This window comes from Phocoena sinus, chromosome 9 (genome assembly GCF_008692025.1).
Source record: "Phocoena sinus isolate mPhoSin1 chromosome 9, mPhoSin1.pri, whole genome shotgun sequence".
NCBI lineage: Eukaryota > Metazoa > Chordata > Mammalia > Artiodactyla > Phocoenidae > Phocoena > Phocoena sinus.
Window position 1 is genome coordinate 76347856 of NC_045771.1, and position 16811 is coordinate 76364666.

Here is a 16811-nt window from a genome sequence, read left to right on the forward strand (position 1 = left end):
TAGGCACTGAATTATAGATGGGTCTCTGAGAACCTCTGCTTTAAACAAATCAAGCTTTCCCCAAAATGTTTAGAGTTGACATCTTCAACAAATGTTTACTGAGAATACCTAATAGGAGCCAGGCATTGGTGTAGGTGCTAAGAGTCTGTAGGAAAGAAAACTAAAGTCTCTGACTTTCTTGTGGTTAATCCCATACACAGGAAAAGTGAGGGAAATGTCTTCTTTCTTTATTCATTCCATTTCACAAGTATCTTGAAAACAGATTTGTACTATTATTGTAAGGGTAGGGTCCTAGTTGAGATATCAAAAGACCTAATTTCTAATCTTGCCTCTGCCACCTACAGGCTTTGTCTTCTTGGGCATGTCATGTCCCTACTCTGAGCCTTAGTTTCCTCAACAAAACATTGGGATAGTATCCTCTCTGTGTACCTCTCGGAGAGTTATAACAATTAGAAGAAATAATGCAAAAATGTTTTGAAAATTACACAAATGTCAGCTACTGTGTTTTTTCCACAGATCGTATAGTTTCTATACATTGTTTAGAACACTTTGGTTGTGTGTTCCCAGCAGTCACAATAACAGAAGAATAGTGTCCCAAAGTTAATAATGTCCTTTTATGATTGGACTTATCTACCACCTGGTCTGAGTTAAGCACATTATAAACATTATATCACCTTGAATTTCTATAACACTTATTACTGGTATCATATTTGGTAATATCTATATTGCTTTTTAATGACTTTCCTTGTTAACTTGTTTTTCCAGCCTCCTCATAAAATCTTCAATCACGGGCCTGTTTTGTGCTTGCCATGTGTTCTCCAAGGAACCGGGTATAAAGATGGGAAGTTGGTGCTCCATAAATACCTGTTGATGGAATAACTGAATGGATAAGGTTATTTTTATGATAACAGAGTGTGTGCCCTGTTTGTTATCATCAGCCATAGGAGTAGGGAGGCAGGAAATGAGGAGAGACTGTAGTTAATGCCTGCATTAAAGTCTTTTTGTTTCCCCCCCTCTCACTTTTTTTGGAATCTGAGAGAGATGGCTGACAGGATGTGGGTGGGAATAGATGGATCTGACAGGGACTAGTGTTTTAAGGTTGCATCTATCTGTTCTGCTAAAGGATTGATCTGAGTAGTGTACAATGGGGAAGGTATTGGAATATGTGAATTTTATAGTACATGTTAAAGTGGAACTTATGACAGACAAAACTCTTGGGATTGTAAGAATTAAAACGCAATAAAGTTGGGTAATGCTTAGACCAAAATATTAATACAACTCTGCACTATGTCACATCTTTTCTCTAAATTTGCAATGTCTTACATCTTTTTTTTTTTTTTTTTTTTTTTTTGAGGTACGCGGGCCTCTCACTGTTGTGGCCTCTCCCGTTGCGGATCTTCTCAGACTGGGGCACGAACCCATGTCCCCTGCATCAGCAGGTGGACTCTCAACCACTGCGCCACCAGGGAAGCCCGCAATGTCATACATCTTGATTGACAAGATCTCATAATCTATTTGAGGAAGAGTAGGTAGAGAGATACCTAAACATTTTTTTAACGAATGGGTAAACTAAGTCATAGCCAAGGCAAGTGGCTTAATCCTTGGGATTTATCAAACATGGTTATTAAAAATTGAATCCATTTTATCTAATTTAGAATATTCGGAGGCTTTAATTTCTAAATCTAGCTGCTTATATGGAAAAAATGTATAGTAATGAGCTTTGAATGCAATAGCTTTCATCAATTCATTTACTTTAATGGGGTAATTATTCTGAATTTTATAATAACGAACAAAATGTAGGTAATTTTTGTGGTTAGGCAAGTTAGAAAAAAAAAAAGATAGATATTTGCACCTTTTGGTTGGTTAAAATCTATCTCCCTGCATGTGAGCACCTGCTAGGAGATAGAATGGTCATTATGATCTTGATAATCTGAATGCTCATCTTTTTTGCAGTTTACATTTGGGAGTTTAAATAAATAAGATCTGCTTTCTATAAAGGAAAGCCTAAATTTGAATTAGTCAAGATATGATGAGTTCTTGCTGGACTTGGATGTATTTATTCATTGGCAAGAGCAACCTGCATTGTGCAATCAGTTAATGGTCACAGGACATAGCTTAGGGGCAGAGAATTAAAATACCTGTCTTGCATGTACACACTGCTATATTTAAAATAGATAACCAACTAGGAACTACTATACAGCACAGGGGACTCTGCTCAATACTCTGTAATAACCTAAATGGGAAAAGAATTTGAAAAAGAATGGATACATGTATATGTATAACTGAATCACTATGCTATACACCTGAAACTAACACAACATTATTAATCAACTATACTCCCATATACAATAAAAAAAACTAAACATTGTTTTCATTTTGATATAGGTTTTTCTACATACTGTTAAATGATATATATGTGTATATACATATACAAAGACACATATTTAAATAAAAATACAAAACAAACCCCAAAAAACCTGTCTTGGCCCAAACTCTCTATTACACTTTTGATTAGGAGCTTTTCCTGTGGTTAGCAGGCTCCTCTCACATTCCCCAACCCCAAAGAAGGGCAGGTTAGGGCCTCCCTTTTCTAGCCTGTCAGACTCCCCCAGACCAAACCCTTGGACCACTATGTGGAAAAATAGAACTGTCCACGAATGGTCTGGTATATCACAGAAACAAATCACAATGTAGGAGGAGCAAAGATTCTCTTAACTTGAATGTACCCCTCAAAGCCCAGTGGAAGGTGCTTCCAGTTTTAGGTTTTCCCAACCATAGCGTCCTTCAGGGAGGCTCCCTTCATTTCTGACCTGTGTCTCTCCCTCCTCCTGTTCTCCATATTTCAAACTCTCAGGAAAGAGCCACCATTTCCCCACAGGTTTAGCCCAGAGTTTAGCTGATTACATTCTTTTGACTCTAGGTCTCCCTTTGACAGATGAGTGGGCGGAGTTTGGCAATACATCCCACTGCATCTAAGAAAAAGATTTCTAAGTTGTAAAGTGCTATAAAATATAATAATAATTATTACCTTCAACATTCCAAATTAATTTACTCTTTGTCTACCCAGATGTGAGATAGAAGGGAGGTGATGAAAAATCTTGAAAATAACAATAGATGAATCTTTTGGCCAGGGAAATGTCTATCAAACAGCAGTTATTAAATATATATGGTATCCAGAGATTTGTGTATGAGGCCAGTAGGAAGATTTATTTATTCATCGTATATTTACCGAGTGCCTTTTACCAGTGTCTGGAAACAGTGGATAGTAATGTGTTTATAATCTAATAGAGGAGGTTGCTTTAACATACATAAATATTAGATAACAAAATAGAATCTCACAGACAAATACATAACTATCTCCCCATCTTAAAACTTTGCATGGCTCCTCAAATTAAGTAAAAGTTTCTTAGTTTGGCATTTAAGCCTTCTAAGTTTTTGCTCTGTCCTAACTTTCTGTTTGTCTGTTTGTTTGTTTGATGTATCTCTATAGAAGCATTGTCCAATAGGAATATAATGCAAGCCACATATGCAGTTTTATGTTTCTTTGTAGTCATATTTGAAAAGTAAAAAGAAACAAGTGGATTAATTTTAATAATGTATTTTGTTTAACCAATATGTCCAAAATATTATCGTGTTAACATATAATCAGTATTTTAAAACTACAGAGATGGACATATACACACTAACAAACGTAGTAAGGTAGATAGCTAGGGGGAAGCAGCCGCAAGGCACAGGGATATTAGCTCGGGGCTTTGGGACAGCCTGGAGGGGGGGGATGGGGAGAGTGGGAGGGAGGGAGATGCAAGAGGGAAGACACATGGGAGCATATGTATATGTATAGCTGATTCACTTTGTTGTAAAGCGGAAGCTAACACACCATTGTGGAGCAATTATACCCCAATAAAGATGTTAAAAAAAACCAACAACAACAACAACAAAAAAAAACTACAGAGATATTTTATGTTTTTTGTAGTAAATTTTCAAAATTTGGTGTGTATATTACACTTACGGCACATCTCAATTCAGACTAGCCACACTGCAAGCTCTCAAAAGCCAGATATGGGGCTTCCCTGTTGGCGCAGTGGTTGAGAGTCTGCCTACCGATGCAGGGGACACGGGTTCGTGCCCCGGTCCGGGAAGATCCCACATGTCGCGGAGCGGCTGGGCCCGTGAGCCATGGCCGCTGAGCCTGCGCGTCCGGAGCCTGTGCTCCGCAGCGGGAGAGGGCACAACAGTGAGAGCCCCGCGTACCTCAAAAAAAAAAAAAAAATGCCACATATGGCTAGTGGCTACTGTACTGGACAGCTCAGGTAATCTGTATCCAGGTTATCCCATGTTTTGTATACATGACCTGTATTGCCTCTTTTCCTTTGTGCCTGCCTACCATGTGGACTTTTCCCACTCAGATAGAAATGTTTTTTCTCTACATATAATAGATACCACACTCTACTATGGCTTTTTGTATATTTGTGTTCTCCCCCCCTCCCCCTACCATAAGAGACTTCCCAGTCTCAATCCTCTCCCCATAGGGTTCCTCCTGTCTTAAGAGGTAGCCGTTAACCTCCTTTTTATGGTAACTATTTCCTTCCTCTTCTTTACTGTTTCAGCACCTAAGTATGCATTCTTTATTCATGTTTTTGAACTTTATAAAAATGGAATAATACATTATATATTCTTTCGAGAGTGGTTTCTTTTTCTTAACATTATATTTTAAGATTCATCTATATTATTGCATGTAGTTTGTTCATTTTTCTGTTATATTCTCTATTATTATATGACAATTTATCCATTTTGTTGTTGATAGAGGACATTGGGTTGTTTACAGTTTTTAGCTATAACAACAGTACTGCTGTTAACATTCTTGCACATGCATCTTGGTGCACATGAACCTTTCTTAGGGTATATACCAGGAAGTGACATGCTTGGTCATGTACAGGCCTGTGTTCTTAGTCATGCACAGGCCTCTGTACTTTAGTAGATAAGGCCAAACAATGTTTCCAAACTGCTCTATTAATTTACTCTCCCTATAGTAAAGTGAAAAATTCCTGTTGCTCTACTCTTAGTGAGAACACTTGTAATTGTCAGTCTCTTTCATTTTAGCCATTCTGGTCTGTGGTGTAGTGTTATCTTGCTGCAGTTCAAATTTCCCTGTTCTCTTATAAGATTGACACTTTTTCACAGGTTTACTGGTTATTTGGATTTCTTCCTCGGTAATTTGCCTGTTCATTTCTTTTTCTTATGACTGTAGTTCTTTACATATCCTGGATACAAGACTTCTCTTGGTTCTATATACTGTAAATTTTTTTAAGGTTTATTGAGCGATAACTGACATACAGCTCTGTACAAATTTAAGGTGTACAGCATAATGCTGTCATTTCTTATTTGATTCTGAGGCTTGCTTTTTAGCTCTTTTAATGGTGTCATTTGATGAAACCAGGTCTTAAATATTAATGTAGTCAATTTATCAGTTTTTCTATTATAATTAATGCTTTTGGATTAATTAAAAAAGTCTGTCCCCTACTCTTGACTTGAGGTCATGGATATTTGCTCCTATTTCATCTTTTAAAAGCTTTATTGTTTTGCCTTTCAAATTTATGTCTAATATCCACCTGGAATTTTGTTTTTGTTTTTGTTTTTTTTTTCCACTCTCTCTTTTTATTTTAGAAAAATAACTGAGCTAAATTCTGTTAGGCATTAAGCTGGATATCTCATATATTAGTTTCCCATGGCTGTTATAACAAATTTTTACAGAGTGGCTTAAAATAACACATTCATTATCTTAAAGTTCTAGAGGACAGAAGCCCAAGATAGGTCTCACACAACTAAAACTAAAATCAGGGCTGCATTCTTTGGAGGCTCTCAGGAAAACCATTTCCTTGACTTTTTCAGTTTCTAGATGCTGCTTTCATTCATCAGCTCATGGCCCCTTCTTCAAACCCAGTATTGCCGCATCTTCCAATCTCTCTCTGGCTCTCACCTCCTCTTCTGCCTCTGTCTTCCACTTTAAAGGACATTTGTGATTGCATTGGGCCCATTTGCATCATCGAAGATAATCTCTTTAAGGTCAGCTTATTAGCAATCCTAACTCCATCTGCAACCTCATTTCCCTCTCGCCATGTAACATACACAGTCATAGGTTCTGGGGATTGAGACATGGACATCTTCAGTGGGGGGCATTTTTCTGTTTACTGCACCTGATTACTTAACTGTCTCTCCAATAGAAAGTGACTCTGAGAGCCATGGCTCCACCTGGAATTTTGGTGTGTAATGTAAAGAGCCCAATTTCATTTTTTTCTTCCAAATGGAAATCTATTTGTCCCAGCACCAATTATTGAAAACCATCCTTTAGGCATTGCTCTGCATCCCCATCATGACAACGTAAATCAAACTTTCATGTACAGATGAGACTTTCTGGGCTCTTTATTCTTTTTTTTTTTTAAAATATATCAGAGGTTGGCCAACTGCATCGGTCTCCTGGGGGAGGGGCCGGCGAGGCTCAGACCTATTGTTGGGAGTGGCTGTTGCTACTGAAGCCTTGGTGCATCTCTGGGCTCTTCATTCTGTTTTATTGGTATATTGGTGCATCCTTGATCCAATACCACACTGTCTTAATGACTATGGCTTTATAATAAAGCTTGATATCTGGTTTCACAAGTCTTCCTCCTCTTCCTCATATATACTTGTTTTATTTCCTCCTCTTCCTCATGTATACTTGTCTTTGCTCTTCCGTAAACTTAAATTAGCTCGTTAAGTTTCTCTCTCTTTCACACACACACACACACACACACACACACACACACACACAGAAATCTACTGAAATTTATCTGGAATTGCACTGGGTCTACAGATTAATTTGGGGAGGCTTGACATCTTTCAGTATGGAATCTTTCAATCTGTGAACGTGTTATTATCTCTTATTTGTTTAGGTCTTGTTCAGTGTTTTTAAAATGTTTCCTTCATATAGGTCTTGCACTTCTTTGATTTATTCCTAGATATCTGATATTGGTTTGAAGGTATTGTAAGCTTCAAATTCTCTAACTTAAAGAAAATTCAATTTTCTTTTTTTCCTGGAATATAGAAATAAGTATTTTTTAAGAATACTATTTTTGTGTCTATTAACCTTGTTAAACTCTTATTAATTGTAACAATTTATTTGCAAATTCTTTTGGATTTGCCACAAACATAATATTGATATTATCTATGAAAAATAACAATTTTGTTTCTTCCTGTTCAATCTTTAGTCGGTTATTTTTGCCTTACTCCGTTGGCTACGGACGTTCGGGGCAAAAACGGGCATTCTTGTCGGTAGTACACTTTTAATCATACTAAGCCCTTCTGCCTCAAGCCAACAGCGTGTTAACTGTTAGTTCCCAGCTGGAGGGTATGAGTGAGACGCCTACGCTCTCCTTTCAGCATCCGCAGCGAATTAAGGCAGAGAGAACTCCTCCCTCAAGCTAAGCTCGTCCGAAAAAGGAGCCTGCAGGCGCCTCTGGTTGCTGTGCAACGGCGTTGTCCTGACCCGGAGTAGGTGCCGACGGGTTAGAAACACGTGCCGCCTCTTCCGTCTTCCGGGACTACATCCCCCACAATGCCGCACGTCGCGGGCGGCTGGAGTCCGAAGTAGGGGGGAAGGGCGGGGCCAGGAGGCGGAGCGGAAGCGGAGTGCGAGGGACGAGAGGAGTATAATCTTTACCAGCTGAGAACCAACCTTATCCCTGATTCCCAGCCCCGGCCTTTCTCCATCCCGACCTGGAGGCTGTTTCGCAGGCGCAGGAGGCTGTTGACGCCCGCTAATCGGCTTTCGCTGCGCCGCCCCGGCTTGGAAGCCCGTTGGCGTCGGCGGCGGTGACGAGAAGCCCACAAACAAGGTAATGGGGAGAGGACGAGAAGGAAGGCGTCTCCGCTCGCCCTGTCCGCGTCTCTGGCTGATACCCTTGGGCCGGTGGCCGCCCCTCCTCTGCCGCTCTCTGCACCGGTCCGCACGCCGCCCCATCGGGGCCGCTGCTGCCGGGCGTCCACGGAGCCCCGGCTCGGCCCCTGGCCCGCAGCCCCCGGCCACGGCCGGGGGGGCTCTTTGTCCCTGTCCCTCCGGGTCTGACAGCCGCGCCCCCTTGGCCCCGGGCGGAGAACCGAGCGTGGCTCGGGCTGCGTGATCCGAGCAGGGCGGGCTCGGTCCCGTGGCCGCTGGCGCTGGGTAGTGACTGACCTGAGCTGGGGGTATGGAGAGCCCGCGAGCCAGCCGCACTCACTTCTCTTTCTGTTTCTGACAGCTCAGTTCTCTTCTGCTTTGAGAGAGAGAAAGTCAAATGCCCTTTTTAGATTTCCTCTTCAAAACTCAGCTCCTGGGTGACTGGTAAGGATGAACTTAAACAGCTGTGTCGACTGCGGCTTATACTCTCGCAAGCCTTAAGACAGCCGGGGTTCCAATCCCGCTCGACGCACTGCCTGGCTTTAATGACCTTGGTTAATTAAAGGCTCTAAGCCTGAATTTTCTCACTAAATGGTGGTAACAGTACACACCTTTAAGATGCTAGAATAAGAAGTAATATGCTTACAACGCCATGAATTCTTCGCTTGACGAAAAAATTCTTTTGAGTATGATACATTAGCTATACTGAAGTGGCCCCTAGATTGGTGAGTTTTGTGTTTTTCCTTGTTTAATCGTTAGCACTCTAGGTTGTGTGTTCTTCACTTTATATATACCTTGTTCACCTTAAACCTAAGCAAAGAATTCTTTAAAATATGCTGTCTTCTCAATTTCCGCTGTTTTAAGATGGCTGAGAATGTTCTTAGGAAATTGATGACTTTGCTTTTCTGTGGATCAGCTTTAGGTTCAAGGACTTACCCCACCCCGAGCTGTGTCCTGTAGGGGATCCTTAGAGGAGCTTAAGTGTTTATTCTGGCAGAATAAGCATTTAGGTGTGCTGCAGTCCTGACGTGGGGCTTCACCATCTTTACCCTATGTCAACTTTTTTTCTTCCTCTCTCTACACTTTCCTACTGTTTAGTAATTTCCCATCTTTGGGATTTGTGTTCCCAAGTTGTAGTTTTTGCAGGATAAATTGAATGATTGCAATACATTTTATAAGGAATGACTTGAAACATTTCACATTAGTTCTTCGGTTTCGATTGTTCTTGCAGTGTTTTCTCTGAACTCTAGTGACATAGGTGTTGAGTTTTTCTTCAGGGAAACCATTATAGTCCTTAGTTGAAATTGTTTTCAGTTAAAATGTCTGTTGTGTACTACTCTGAGTTCAAGCACTGTTGTGCAGTCTGTGAAATAACATGTTCTGAGTAATGCTATGTAAAGGTACGGTGAGGAAAAGCCAGTGGAGCATGATGAATTTTGTGTAATGTCTTGAGTGACGCATGCATTAAAAAAATACCTTTACAAAGAAAAGGAGAAATCTAATGAATGTATTTCATAAGAATACCAGAGAACCAGAGAGTAAATAAGTGAAAAATTTAAACTGTGGGAGATGGCATAATGCGCATAAAGATTTCTGATTCATTTAAAAATGTGTGGCAGAAATACTCGTTTTGAGTAAAAATTTTTCTGTTGGTGATATTTAGTGCTGTTTAGGACAGAGAGTAATGGCTGTAGAAATAGGAGGCCTTGGTTCTTGTCCTACCTCTGTCACTATTTATACAACCTTAGTTTCCTTTGCGGTCCTCAATTTCCTTCTCTCTCAAATAGTGAATTGATCTGATTCCAAGGACTCTTCTAACTCAGACTTTGCAATGATAAGTCTTTTTAATGTGGAAAAAAAAATGATGTAAACCCTTTTAGTCATTTATTTGTGTCTTAGGTTTTTTTATTTTCCACTCACCTTGAAGAAGGGGATATACACGACAGAACTAGAAAGCTGCCATAAACAGGAATCTCTCCTGACCACTTCATCCCTCTTTCATGAGCTGCACATGTTTTCTCTGCATTTTTAACATGCTTAGTTGTCTTCCTCCCTACTACGTATCTCTTTTTTTTTTACTCATAGCCTCTTTATTATGCCTGCTTTTATATAACTTGAGTTTGTCAGTCCCTAATTCAACTTCATTGTTTGTTTCTGTGATTTCTTTTACTTTTTGCTCCTACCCCCAACATATTGGTTTTTTTAGGGGCCAGTTTTTGTTGGAGGCCTCAGGCAGAGGTGCCCAGTGCTAGTCTAGTTAGCTGTGGAAGGGGACATGGGGTCATGTGGCACAAAACATGATAGGCTGAGGCAGTGGGGAGGTAAGGTTCCGAGACGGAAATATCTAGTAGTGCGTAATGTATTTTGGAGTAAACTTTTACTGTGAGGTAGTGATTGGGTAGTTTACCTTTTGCTCTAACATTCTCTTCTTAACCCTGACTTATTTTACCCATTTTCTTTTATCTGTCTTTATACTCTTCAATGTTGTTGTCTTCTCTTGCCTTTCCCCAATATGCCATCGAAAACTGATCTTATATGTTGAGATGTGATATTTCTGTATCTTAGCTGGAATTTTTTTTTTTTTTTTTTTTTGCGGTACGCAGGCCTCTCACTGTTGTGGCCTCTCCCGTTGCGGAGCATAGGCTCCAGACGCGCAGGCTCAGCGGCCATGGCTCACGGGCCCAGCCGCTCCATGGCATGTGGGATCTTCCCGGACCGGGGCACAAACCCGCGTCCCCTGCATCGGCAGGCGGACTCTCAACCACTGCGCCACCAGGGAAGCCCCTTAGGTGGAATTTTAGTGTACGTTCTCCCAAGGCAGTTCACATTTTAAATCTTAGACCTATTTAGGAGTGGATGATGTGTCCTATGTTAAATTTTTTCCCCTAGATATTAGCCTCAGGCAATATTATGGAGAGAAAATAGAAAATATTTTAGGAATGAGCCTTTCCTCTGAAATTACATTCAAAGGCAAGTCTGTGGCGTACTTATTTCTTTTTTTGGTGAGAACTCTGAACCTCTGCGCTCTAGTGAACATACTGTGTCTTTTTGTAATAAATATCTGCTTTTCCAGCTATAAATTCCTTAGGAGACCAATAGGCAGTGATTCTTCTAGCACCTTTGGCTGAATGAGAGCTTCTGTGCTTGCTAGTTGCTGCTCTCGCTGTCGATAGTTACTTTAGCTATAGTCAACGGCACAAAAAGTAGAGCACTGAATGAATGCAAAAATGGGATTTGAAGGAAAGATTTCCAAGGTAGGATTGGCCATCCATTAATTTTTTCAGCCTTGCTATTGCAACGTTTGCATAAAAATATCAATACAAGGAAGTATTTCAAGATAGGCCATGTGAAATGTAGTGTTTTTAATATTTTTGACTGCAACCCGTAGCAAGAGATCTTCTTACCTCAAGACTCCATAGATATGTAACTGTGTGTGCATATCTATGTATGAAAAAAATATATATAAGAAAATGAAAAAAGGTTCGCAAAACAAAATCTGTATTGTGTACAACCTACTCTGATGGTTTCTGTTTCATCTTGTTGTTTAAAAAGTGCCAGTTGAAAAGTAGATTCTTGTTCCTTGCTTTTGAAAAAACACTGGAGTCCTGGGCTGAGAGTTTGGATGCCTAATTTACCCCAGTTTTTTGACATTGGGTAGTCATTATCCTCCTTGTGCTTCCCTTTCCTTGTCTTTAAAATGAGGGTGTTCTAGTTTAAATATTCACTGATTCTCCATCTTTACTTTTCCCTAGTAATAATGTTGTACTGACATATTTGTCTTTAGGTCTTTGGCTAGGGAGAGACCACTGAAAAATTGCTCGGACATCTAGTTGCTTGCATGTTTGCTGTTTGGCACGTGGCATACTAGAGCTTTCAACAGATCTTTGCTTATGTGTAAATCTTGTAAATGGGAGTGAATACATTAAGACCCGTAACACAGTAAATATACAAATTAAGAAAAAAATTTCCCTATGTTCTTTGTTTTTCTACTTTTGTGTTTTTTAACAAAGTATATTTTAGAGTTTAAAAAATTGTATTTAAAATGCTTAATAACAATTGTAAAGTAACATGCCAGTGGATTGCTATATAGACTTTATTCCTGCCTCATCTTACCACCGCCCTTTTCATAGTAGAAAACGCCCAAAAGAGTATGTTTTCTGTGTAAAGTCCACCATGTCAGGTCATTGCTGTTCACATGTTACCAAACAGTGGAACCGTCATTTTCGTAAGAAAGGGGAATACAGAGCTTTCTTTGCTTGTGAGTTACCTTTTGTTCACTTTGGACGATTTCTCCAAACCAGGTCATTCCATGTGGGGATTGGGATCCCTCTCATTCTCCTGTGTTTGTACTGAGGAGACTAGGAATGAGGAATTTACTCCTCCTCCCAAGATTCTGGTTGGAATTCTAAAGGTTTTAGTTAGAAGGAAATTGGAACCAGACTTTGTACTTCCTCTTCTTTCTCAGATCAGACCTCCTTAGAGGGCCTTCCTTGACCTCATACCTCATATAGACTCCTCACACATTCTCACATCACCCTGTTTATTTTTTCCATAGCAATTTATCACAAGCTGCAATTGGCTTGTTTCTGTGTTTGCTTGTTAACCATCCCGCTCCTACTAAAGCGTGGTCTCCAGAATAGCAGGAATCCTGTCTCGTTTCATCTTTTACATTTCCTGTTTCTGGCACATAGTAGGTGCTTTAATAAATATTGTGAATGAATAAGTGAGCAAATGAATGAATAAATCAAGTTCTTTCATGCTTTAAATGAAACTGCACCTAGTAAAGGTTGTGTTTGAATATGGGTCTTTCTGCATACCCCCCACTCCGTTCCTTTTTTTTTTCTGGAAATGTGTTCTTTCTTGTCATTGTATTTATTGATCATGGTGAAGATATCTACATCCAGAAGACCTTGTATTTATCTTTGTTTTACTTCATATTTTTTCTATTGTAGTTTTTTGCCTATGTTTAAAAAAAAAGAGATCGAAGGTTTCTTAAATTCTTCTTGTAGCAACTTTGTAATACTTTGATTGATGTGAATCAACATATTTGAACTTTAATATATGAACTTGATAATTTAAAGAACAAATTACACATCTTCAGAATTTTAAGATCATTGTCCTAAACTGCCATTACTGTTTTATTGTTATGTTCCTTTAAAGCAAAAAAGAACAAGGTTCATTTAATATTACAATTCATTCAGTACTGACAAACGCAATCCTTCTAATGTGGAGGTACAGGCGGTAGTATAGAATAGAGAAAAACCTAAATACTGAGTCAGGACCTGTGTTCAGGACCAGTGCACTTTCTGCCACTAACTCATTGCCTCATTTTAGGCAGGACAGTTAACATCTCTGGGCTTTACTTCTTTCATCTGAAACGTGAGAATACTGAATTAGATTTCTTGTCAGGTCCTTCCAGCCTAGAAATGGATAATGGAAGATACAGTTGTCCCTCGGTATCCGCAGGGCATTGGTTCCAGGTCCACCTCCACCTTTACCACCCCACAGCCATGGATACCAAAATCTATGGGATGCTCAAGTACCTTATATAAAATGGCATATTATTTGCGTATAACTTACAGACGTCCTCCTGTGTACTTTAAACCATCTCTAGATTACTTATAACACCTAATACAATGTAAATGCTATGTAAATAGTTGCCGGTGCATGGCACATTCAAGTTTTGCTTTTTGAACTTTCTGGAATTGCTTTTTCTTAAATATTTTCTATCTGCCGTTGGTTCGGTCTGTGGATGATATGCAACCCACCGACTGTAATTTTATCTTGAAATTCCCATCTCCTCTGCCCCTCTACCCCCCAGAAACATTGCAGGGAGGTCATATTGGTGCTTGGGAGATGGTGGGGTTAGGCTCAGGGGTGTGCTTAAATATAAGGCATCTCTGTTGATTCTTTTTTTTTTTTTTTTTTTTTTTTTCTCTGTTGATTCTTCTCCAGGCTGTATGGGAGTTGTGGCTGCAGCGTAGGGCATGTTACTCTTGCCCTTAAAGGACCTAGGACTTAAAGAGACAAGGCTTACACACATGAGAGAGTGATATGATGTGTAAAATCAGTTGGTATAAAGTAATGTGCTGTGAGATGTGAGAGAAGGCCAAAGTGGGCTAGAGTAAGGTTATGAGGTTTTGAAATCCTTCTGGCGCAGGTAGCATTTAAGCAGATACTCTAGTCTCATTTTAGGCTATATGGAAGAGGAGCTGTTCTCATCAACAGCGTGCTATTATGTCATCTTTTAGGACTGAGTAATTCTTCAGTGACTACTACCAATGCAGTGTTTCATGTTGTACAAAAATTCTGCGAAGAAATTTTTTTCAAGACTGCAGCCTGACTGCTACTGACTGAATGAGAGGCTGTAAGGAAACATGTCTGGTAAATAAAAATGTTATATAACTGTAGGTATTATTGTAAGTAGATAGGGTAGGGGGTCCCTGGAGGAAGAGAACCAGGCATGGCTTTCTTGACATGAGAGAAGCCATTTTTGGCCTAAGACATTTTGTGATCTAAACCTAGCCATAATGCTTGCCCTTGAACAGGTCTCAGTAATTAATGATCTTAAGGGTACAGAAGAATGCAGAAACATTCAAGCAAAGATAATGATATCAGTTGTAAAGGCTCCAAGTTCTGTTTCAGTGGTGAAGATTAGCCTGAAGTGCTCAACTACCAGATCAGCTGGAACCTAAGTGATGACTTTGACCTTCTCTGATCCTTCTAACTTCAATCAAATAAAATGGCTGCCCAAGCCCCTTCCTGAATATGCATATAGCCTTAGCTTAAAACTTCCCGGGCTTCCCTGGTGGCGCAGTGGTTGAGAGTCCGCCTGCCGATGCAGGGGGCACGGGTTCGTGCCCCGGTCTGGGAAGATTCCACATGCCGCGGAGCGGCTGGGCCCGTGAGCCAGGGCTGCTGAGCCTGCACGTCCGGAGTCTGTGCTCTGCAACGGGAGAGGCCATAACAGTGAGAGGCCCGCATACTGAAAAATAAATATAAATAAATAAATAAATAAATAAACTTCCCCAATTTTACTGTTCCGAGAGACCCTGCTTTGGGAAAGATCCCTCCTTACTTGCTGCAAATAATAATAAATCCTTCCTTCTACTCTTCGGCCTGGTTGTGTCTTTTGGCTCAACACCCATCAAAAGGCGAACCCAGTTTTCGAGTAACATTATTGTTATTGAATGAGACAGAGACTGGCTTGATTGGGGGAGATATTTCTGTGAATAGTGGGAAATAAATTTTGTCTTTGGGGACTGATTTCTGGGAGGGACATGAGAGCTAATCAGGAGTTTTATTTGGGTCTAGTAAAACATCCCCTGTATTAACTCAGGTTACTAAGATTCTTAAGAATTACTGGAATTGCTTTGTAAGTACCTGATACTAATAATAAATGTTAACATTTATTGACAGTAGTATGAGATGTCATTTATCCTCACCAGTATTACATAGGTACTGTTGTCTCCATGATATAAGTGAGGACATTAGGGTATAGGGAGATAAAATAACTTGGTTAAGGTTTTAAAGATAGAATATAGTCACCCCTTTGTATCTGCGGGTTCTGCATCTGTGGATTCAACCGTGGATTGAAAATATTGAAAAAAAAATGCGAGAAAGTTCCAAAAAGCAAAACTTGAATTTGCTACTATTTATATAACATTTACATTGTATTAGGTGTTATTAGTAATCTAGAAATGATTTAAAGTATATAGGAGGATGTGCATATGTTATATGCAAATACTATGCCACTTTATATGAGGGACTTGAGCATCTGTGGATTTTGGTATCTATTGGGGGTCTTGGAACCAGTCCCCTGCAGATACTGAGGGAGGATTGTACTGTACATAATTTTATATGGAGATTGATAGAGAGTTCTTTGAGGCTGGAGGTGGGGTAGCAGTGGGAGTGCTACTTTTTGAAGAGGTGACATTTTAGCTAAATACTAAAGGATGAAAAGGAATAAGCCATGGGGAGAGCATTTCAAGCAGGGCAATAGCAGTTGTGTAGACCCTGAGTTCAGAAAGAATTTGGTGTGTTTCACCTAGCTGGACTGTAGCACAGTGAGCAAGGGGGGAAGTGGTGTGAGATTAGGACAGACAGAGATAAGGGTAGAAGTCAGCTATGCAGAACCTTCGGGATTGTGGTCATATTGCTGAACACAAGTTTGTATGCCGGATGAACAGTGAGGCCAAACTAACCAATGTGAATTCAGAGCTAGGAAAGGTTTATTGCAAGGACCGTGCAAGGAGAATGGGCAGCTCCTGCTCAAAAACCCTGAACTCTGGAATCTTGTGCTTATCACTGTTGTATCTTTTTTTAAAAAATTTATTTATTTTTGTCTGCTTTGGTTCTTCGTTGCTGTGTGTGGCTTTCTCTAGTTGCGGCAAGCAGGGGCTACTCTTTGTCGCAGTGCATGGGCTTCTCATTGCGGTGGCTTCTTATTGCAGAGCACTGGCTCTATACACATGGGATTCAGTAGTTGTGGCATGTGGGATCTGTAGTTGTGACTTGCGGGCTCTAGAGTGAAGAAGGCTCAATAGTTGTGGCGCGTGGGCTTAGCTGCTTTGTGGTACGTGGGATTTTCCCAGACCGGGGCTCGAACCTGTGCCCCCTGCATTGGCAGGGGGATTCTTAACTACTGTACCAGCAGGGAAGCCCGTCACTATTGTATTTTTTTTTTTTTTAAACATCTTTATTGGGGTATAATTGCTTTACAATGGTGTGTTAGTTTCTGCTTTATAACAAAGTGAATCAGCTATACATATACATATGTTTTGACTGCTGCTCCTTTGTTTCTGCATTCCCTGCCTTTTGTGAGTATCTGTTTGAATCTCTCCTTTGGAATGCAGGGGAGGCCTAGGAGGCTGCAGCCTTTTCCCTACAAATAAGAAATGGG

The 16811-nt window shown here is 40.1% G+C and overlaps 1 protein-coding gene across 2 annotated transcripts in view; it reads left to right on the forward strand.

Moving 5' to 3' along the window:
* The first annotated feature begins 7658 nt into the window (after positions 1–7658).
* CCDC126 (coiled-coil domain containing 126) overlaps positions 7659–16811 on the forward strand; it is a 54392-nt gene continuing 45239 nt past the window's right edge. The window contains exons 1-2 of one of the 2 annotated variants that reach the window (XM_032643840.1): positions 7659–7868; positions 8271–8353. The gene's annotated coding sequence lies outside the window, so the exon portion shown is untranslated. The remainder of the gene's footprint in view (positions 7869–8270; positions 8354–16811) is intronic. The other variant, XM_032643839.1, reaches the window with a different exon arrangement.